Consider the following 7500-nt stretch of genomic DNA (forward strand, 5'->3'; position numbering starts at 1 on the left):
CGGGTTCCTGGAACTCTCGCCCGGCCTGCCCGCCCGGCCCGCCCCCCGGGCCGGGGCTCCAGTCGACTTGGAGCCAAACTCGGTTTTGACCCCCTCCTGCAGCACGGTCCGGCCCCGGAGGTTCCTCCGTCCGACCTCCTGGAACCCAAGATGGGCATCCAGGGTCCCGAAATCCGTGTCCCCGAAAATCTCCGCGAACCTTTCCTGGCAATATTGTAGATGCGGCACCCGGCCCAGCCACCGGGGGCAACCGCCGAAAGTGTCCGCCCTCCTGGAGCGAAGGCCCGGGCAAGGCCCGTTTCAAAAACCTCATACGGACTTCCGGAGCCCGAGCCCCGGCGCCAGGTCGACCCAGGGCCGACCTCCCGGGCCCCAGAGAGGCTCGTCTCCGCCGCGGAAGCCGCCCGCCGCCCGCGCCGAAGGCCCCCGGGCCCGCCCGGCCTCCGGGCAGGGCACCGGGGAGAAGTAGGAATCGTGGCCGGGCTCCTGGAACTCCTGCCCGGCCTGCCACGCGGAAGCATGCCGGGTTCTCCCGCCGCGCCGTGCAGGTTCTTCCGCCCCTCGCCGGGGTAGCCGGGCTCCAACCGCTGGGCCCCGCAGCGTGGAAGGGGCCCTGCGAGTCGCCGCCGGCCTGCACGCCCGCCGTGCAGTCGACCGGGTCGAAGCCGGAATCGCGGCCGGGTTCCTGGAACTCTCGCCCGGCCTGCCCGCCCGGCCCGCCCCCCGGGCCGGGGCGCCAGTCGACATGGAGCCAAACTCGGTTTTGACCCCCTCCTGCAGCACGGTCCGGCCCCGGAGGTTCCTCCGTCCGACCTCCTGGAACCCAAGATGGGCATCCAGGGTCCCGAAATCCGTGTCCCCGAAAATCTCCGCGAACCTTTCCTGGCAATATTGTAGATGCGGCACCCGGCCCAGCCACCGGGGGCAACCGCCGAAAGTGTCCGCCCTCCTGGAGCGAAGGCCCGGGCAAGGCCCGTTTCAAAAACCTCATACGGACTTCCGGAGCCCGAGCCCCGGCGCCAGGTCGACCCAGGGCCGACCTCCCGGGCCCCAGAGAGGCTCGTCTCCGCCGCGGAAGCCGCCCGCCGCCCGCGCCGAAGGCCCCCGGGCCCGCCCGGCCTCCGGGCAGGGCACCGGGGAGAAGTAGGAATCGTGGCCGGGCTCCTGGAACTCCTGCCCGGCCTGCCACGCGGAAGCATGCCGGGTTCTCCCGCCGCGCCGTGCAGGTTCTTCCGCCCCTCGCCGGGGTAGCCGGGCTCCAACCGCTGGGCCCCGCAGCCTGGAAGGGCCCCTGCGAGTCGCCCCCCGGCCTGCACGCCCGCCGTGCAGTCGACCGGGTCGAAGCCGGAATCGCGGCCGGGTTCCTGGAACTCTCGCCCGGCCTGCCCGCCCGGCCCGCCCCCCGGGCCGGGGCTCCAGTCGACTTGGAGCCAAACTCGGTTTTGACCCCCTCCTGCAGCACGGTCCGGCCCCGGAGGTTCCTCCGTCCGACCTCCTGGAACCCAAGATGGGCATCTAGGGTCCCGAAATCCGTGTCCCCGAAAATCTCCGCGAACCTTTCCTGGCAATATTGTAGATGCGGCACCCGGCCCAGCCACCGGGGGCAACCGCCGAAAGTGTCCGCCCTCCTGGAGCGAAGGCCCGGGCAAGGCCCGTTTCAAAAACCTCATACGGACTTCCGGAGCCCGAGCCCCGGCGCCAGGTCGACCCAGGGCCGACCTCCCGGGCCCCAGAGAGGCTCGTCTCCGCCGCGGAAGCCGCCCGCCGCCCGCGCCGAAGGCCCCCGGGCCCGCCCGGCCTCCGGGCAGGGCACCGGGGAGAAGTAGGAATCGTGGCCGGGCTCCTGGAACTCCTGCCCGGCCTGCCACGCGGAAGCATGCCGGGTTCTCCCGCCGCGCCGTGCAGGTTCTTCCGCCCCTCGCCGGGGTAGCCGGGCTCCAACCGCTGGGCCCCGCAGCCTGGAAGGGCCCCTGCGAGTCGCCCCCCGGCCTGCACGCCCGCCGTGCAGTCGACCGGGTCGAAGCCGGAATCGCGGACGGGTTCCTGGAACTCTCGCCCGGCCTGCCCGCCCGGCCCGCCCCCCGGGCCGGGGCTCCAGTCGACTTGGAGCCAAACTCGGTTTTGACCCCCTCCTGCAGCACGGTCCGGCCCCGGAGGTTCCTCCGTCCGACCTCCTGGAACCCAAGATGGGCATCTAGGGTCCCGAAATCCGTGTCCCCGAAAATCTCCGCGAACCTTTCCTGGCAATATTGTAGATGCGGCACCCGGCCCAGCCACCGGGGGCAACCGCCGAAAGTGTCCGCCCTCCTGGAGCGAAGGCCCGGGCAAGGCCCGTTTCAAAAACCTCATACGGACTTCCGGAGCCCGAGCCCCGGCGCCAGGTCGACCCAGGGCCGACCTCCCGGGCCCCAGAGAGGCTCGTCTCCGCCGCGGAAGCCGCCCGCCGCCCGCGGCGAAGGCCCCCGGGCCCGCCCGGCCTCCGGGCAGGGCACCGGGGAGAAGTAGGAATCGTGGCCGGGCTCCTGGAACTCCTGCCCGGCCTGCCCCGCGGAAGCATGCCGGGTTCTCCCGCCGCGCCGTGCAGGTTCTTCCGCCCCTCGCCGGGGTAGCCGGGCTCCAACCGCTGGGCCCCGCAGCGTGGAAGGGGCCCTGCGAGTCGCCGCCGGCCTGCACGCCCGCCGTGCAGTCGACCGGGTCGAAGCCGGAATCGCGGCCGGGTTCCTGGAACTCTCGCCCGGCCTGCCCGCCCGGCCCGCCCCCCGGGCCGGGGCGCCAGTCGACATGGAGCCAAACTCGGTTTTGACCCCCTCCTGCAGCACGGTCCGGCCCCGGAGGTTCCTCCGTCCGACCTCCTGGAACCCAAGATGGGCATCCAGGGTCCCGAAATCCGTGTCCCCGAAAATCTCCGCGAACCTTTCCTGGCAATATTGTAGATGCGGCACCCGGCCCAGCCACCGGGGGCAACCGCCGAAAGTGTCCGCCCTCCTGGAGCGAAGGCCCGGGCAAGGCCCGTTTCAAAAACCTCATACGGACTTCCGGAGCCCGAGCCCCGGCGCCAGGTCGACCCAGGGCCGACCTCCCGGGCCCCAGAGAGGCTCGTCTCCGCCGCGGAAGCCGCCCGCCGCCCGCGCCGAAGGCCCCCGGGCCCGCCCGGCCTCCGGGCAGGGCACCGGGGAGAAGTAGGAATCGTGGCCGGGCTCCTGGAACTCCTGCCCGGCCTGCCCCGCGGAAGCATGCCGGGTTCTCCCGCCGCGCCGTGCAGGTTCTTCCGCCCCTCGCCGGGGTAGCCGGGCTCCAACCGCTGGGCCCCGCAGCCTGGAAGGGCCCCTGCGAGTCGCCCCCCGGCCTGCACGCCCGCCGTGCAGTCGACCGGGTCGAAGCCGGAATCGCGGCCGGGTTCCTGGAACTCTCGCCCGGCCTGCCCGCCCGGCCCGCCCCCCGGGCCGGAGCGCCAGTCGACTTGGAGCCAAACTCGGTTTTGACCCCCTCCTGCAGCACGGTCCGGCCCCGGAGGTTCCTCCGTCCGACCTCCTGGAACCCAAGATGGGCATCTAGGGTCCCGAAATCCGTGTCCCCGAAAATCTCCGCGAACCTTTCCTGGCAATATTGTAGATGCGGCACCCGGCCCAGCCACCGGGGGCAACCGCCGAAAGTGTCCGCCCTCCTGGAGCGAAGGCCCGGGCAAGGCCCGTTTCAAAAACCTCATACGGACTTCCGGAGCCCGAGCCCCGGCGCCAGGTCGACCCAGGGCCGACCTCCCGGGCCCCAGAGAGGCTCGTCTCCGCCGCGGAAGCCGCCCGCCGCCCGCGGCGAAGGCCCCCGGGCCCGCCCGGCCTCCGGGCAGGGCACCGGGGAGAAGTAGGAATCGTGGCCGGGCTCCTGGAACTCCTGCCCGGCCTGCCCCGCGGAAGCATGCCGGGTTCTCCCGCCGCGCCGTGCAGGTTCTTCCGCCCCTCGCCGGGGTAGCCGGGCTCCAACCGCTGGGCCCCGCAGCCTGGAAGGGCCCCTGCGAGTCGCCCCCCGGCCTGCACGCCCGCCGTGCAGTCGACCGGGTCGAAGCCGGAATCGCGGCCGGGTTCCTGGAACTCTCGCCCGGCCTGCCCGCCCGGCCCGCCCCCCGGGCCGGAGCGCCAGTCGACATGGAGCCAAACTCGGGGTTGACCCTCGCCTGCAGCACGGTCCGGCCCCGGAGGTTCCTCCGTCCGAGCTCCTGGAACCCAAGATGGGCATCTAGGGTCCCGAAACCCGTGTCCTCGAAAATCTCCGCGAACCTTTCCTGGCAATATTGCAGATGCGGCACCCGGCCCAGCCACCGGGACGAACCGCCGAAAGTGTCCGGCCTCCTGGAGCGAAGGCCCGGGCAAGGCCCGTTTGAAAAACCTCATACGGACTTCCAGGGCCGGAGCCCCGGCGCCAGGTCGACCGCGGGCCTCCCTCCCGGGGCCCAGCACGGCTCGTCTCCCCCGCGGGAGCAGCCCGCCGCCCTCGCCGAAGGCCCCCGGACCTGCCCGGCCTCCGGGCAGGGCACCGGGGAGAAGCCGGAATCGCGGCCGGGCTCCTGGAACTCTCGCCCGGCCAAGCCGCTCGGCCCGCCCCTGGGCCGGAGCTCCAGTCGACATGGAGCCAAACTCGCGGTTGAACCTCTCCTGCAGCACGGTCCGGCCCCGGAGGTTCCTCCGTCCGAGCTCCTGGAACCCAAGATGGGCATCTAGGGTCCCGAAACCCGTGTCCCCGAAAATCTCCGCGGACCTTTCCTGGCAATATTGTAGATGCGGCACCCGGCCCAGCCGCCGGGAGCAACCGCCGAAAGTGTCCGGCCTCCTGGAGCGAAGGCCCGGGCACGGCCCGTTTGAAAATCCTCATACGGACTTCCAGGGCCGGAGCTCGGGAGCCAGGTCGACCCCGGGCCTCCCTCCCGGGCGTTAGGGCGGCTCGTCTCCCCCGCGGGAGCAGCCCGCTGCCCGCGCCGAAGGCCCCCGGACCCGCCCGGCCTCCGGGCAGGGCACCGGGGAGAAGCCGGAATCGCGGCCGGGCTCCTGGAACTCTCGCCCGGCCAAGCCGCTCGGCCCGCCCCTGGGCCGGAGCTCCAGTCGACATGGAGCCAAACTCGCGGTTGAACCCCTCCTGCAGCACGGTCCGGCCCCGGAGGTTCCTCCGTCCGAGCTCCTGGAACCCAAGATGGGCATCTAGGGTCCCGGAAACCGTGTCCCCGAAAATCTCCGCGGACCTTTCTCGGCAATATTGTAGATGCGGCACCCGGCCCAGCCACCGGGACGAACCGCCGAAAGTGTCCGCCCTCCTGGAGCGAAGGCCCGGGCACGGCCCGTTTGAAAAACCTCATACGGACTTCCGGAGCCCGAGCCCCGGCGCCAGGTCGACCCAGGGCCAACCTCCCGGGCCCCAGAGAGGCTCGTCTCCCCCGCGGGAGCAGCCCGCCGCCCGCGCCGAAGGCCCCCGGACCTGCCCGGCCTCCGGGCAGGGCACCGGGGAGAAGCCGGAATCGCGGCCGGGTTCCTGGAACTCTCGCCCGGCCCGCCCCTGGGCCGGAGCTCCAGTCGACATGGAGCCAAACCCGGGGTTGACCCCCTCCTGCAGCACGGTCCGGTCCCGGAGGTACCCCTGCCCGACCTCCTGGAACCCAAGATGGGCAACTAGGGTCCCGAAAAGCGTGTCCCCGAAAATCTCCGCGGACCTTTCCTGGCAATATTGTAGATGCGGCACCCGGCCCAGCCACCGGGGGCAACCGCCGAAAGTGTCCGCCCTCCTGGAGCGAAGGCCCGGGCACGGCCCGTTTGAAAAACCTCATCGGGACTTCCAGGGCCGGAGCCCCGGCGCCAGGTCGACCCCGGGCCTCCCTCCCGGGGCCCAGCACGGCTCGTCTCCCCCGCGGGAGCATCCCGCCGCCCGCGCCGAAGGCCCCCGGACCTGCCCGGCCTCCGGGCAGGGCACCGGGGAGAAGTCGGAATCGCGGCCGGGCTCCTGGAACTCCCGCCCGGCCTGCCCCGCGGAGTCCTGCCCGGGCTCCCGCCGCCTTGGCCCGGGACGACCACCCCTCGGCGGGGTGCCTCGGCTCCGACCCCGGAGGCCCGGGTCCCTGCCGGGGCCCTTGGACCCGCCCCCCGGGCTGCCCTTCCACGGAGCCCTTGACCGGGACGAGATCGGAATTGTGGCCGAGCTCCTGGAACTCTCGCCCGGCCTGACCGCCTTCTCCGGCCCTTTTCCGGTTTTCCCCGTTGACCTGGCTCCAAACTCGGGTTTGGCCCCTCAGCACGGCAGGGTTCTGCCCCGAAGATCCCTCTGACCGGCTTTCTGGAACCGAACATGGGCATTGAGGGTCCTTAAAAACGTGTTCTCGAAAATCTCCGCGAACGTTTCTTGGCTATATTGTAGATGCGGCACCCGGCCCAGCCACCGGGACGAACCGCCGAAAGTGTCCGCCCTCCTGGATCGAAGGCCCGGGCAAGGCCCGTTTCAAAAACCTCATACGGACTTCCGTGGGGGGGGCGGGCACCAGGTCAACCCCACGTATGCCTATGGGGATTTTCGCTCCCCAGGTCAACCCCATGGATGCCTATCGGGATTTTCGCTCCCCAGGTCAACCCCATGGATGCCTATGGGCTTTTTCGGTCCCCAGCTCCACCCCAAGTATTCCTAGGGGCTTTTTCGCTCCCCAGCTCCACCCCATTTATTCCTATGGGGATTTTCAGTCCCCAGGTCAACCCCAAGTATTCCTAGGGGCTTTTTCGCTCCCCAGCTCCCCCCCCATGTATTCCTAAGGGCTTTTTCGGTCCCCAGCTCCACCCCAAGTATTCCTAGGGGTTTTTTCGCTCCCCAGCTCCACCCCATGTATTCCTAGGGGCTTTTCCGCTCCCCAGCTCCCCCCCCATGTATTCCTAAGGGCTTTTTCGCTCCCCAGCTCCCCCCCAAGTATTCCTAGGGGTTTTTTCGCTCCCCAGCTCCACCCCATGTATTCCTAGGGGCTTTTCCGCTCCCCAGCTCCCCCCCATGGATGCCGATGGGCTCTTTCGGTCCCCAGGTCAGCCCCATGTGTTGCTATGGGCTTTTTCGGTCCCCAGGTCAACCCCATGTGTTCCTATGGGCTTTCTCGGTCCCCAGGTCAACCCCATGTATTCCTAGGGGCTTTTTCGCTCCCCAGCTCCACCCCATGTATTCCTATGGGGATTTTCGCTCCCCAGCTCCACCCCAAGTATTCCTAGGGGCTTTTCCGCTCCCCAGCTCCACCCCACGTATTCCTAGGGGCATTTAGGCTCCCCAGGTCAACCCCATGGATGCCGATGGGCTTTTCCGCTCGCTCCCCAGGTCCGCCCGCCCCTGGCCTCGCCATCGGGACTTGCGGGCACCGTCTCAACCCCGTGCCTTCCAGAGGGGACTTCCAGGCACCGTGTCCACCCCCTGCGAGCCTCTGCGGACCCCCGCCTTACCTTTCCCCGCCGCCTACGGCCAGACCGGGCTGATCGCGCCCGATCCCGTCCGATCTCG

At 70.6% G+C, this 7500-nt stretch overlaps 1 non-coding gene across 1 annotated transcript in view; it reads left to right on the forward strand.

Moving 5' to 3' along the window:
- Positions 1-7453: 7453 nt before the first annotated feature.
- LOC132245239 (5S ribosomal RNA) overlaps positions 7454-7500 on the forward strand; it is a 119-nt gene continuing 72 nt past the window's right edge. The window contains exon 1 of the ribosomal RNA XR_009457070.1: positions 7454-7500. This exon is cut by the window's right edge and continues 72 nt beyond it. This is a non-coding gene — a ribosomal RNA (5S ribosomal RNA).

Source organism: Alligator mississippiensis, chromosome 14 (assembly GCF_030867095.1).
Source record: "Alligator mississippiensis isolate rAllMis1 chromosome 14, rAllMis1, whole genome shotgun sequence".
NCBI lineage: Eukaryota > Metazoa > Chordata > Crocodylia > Alligatoridae > Alligator > Alligator mississippiensis.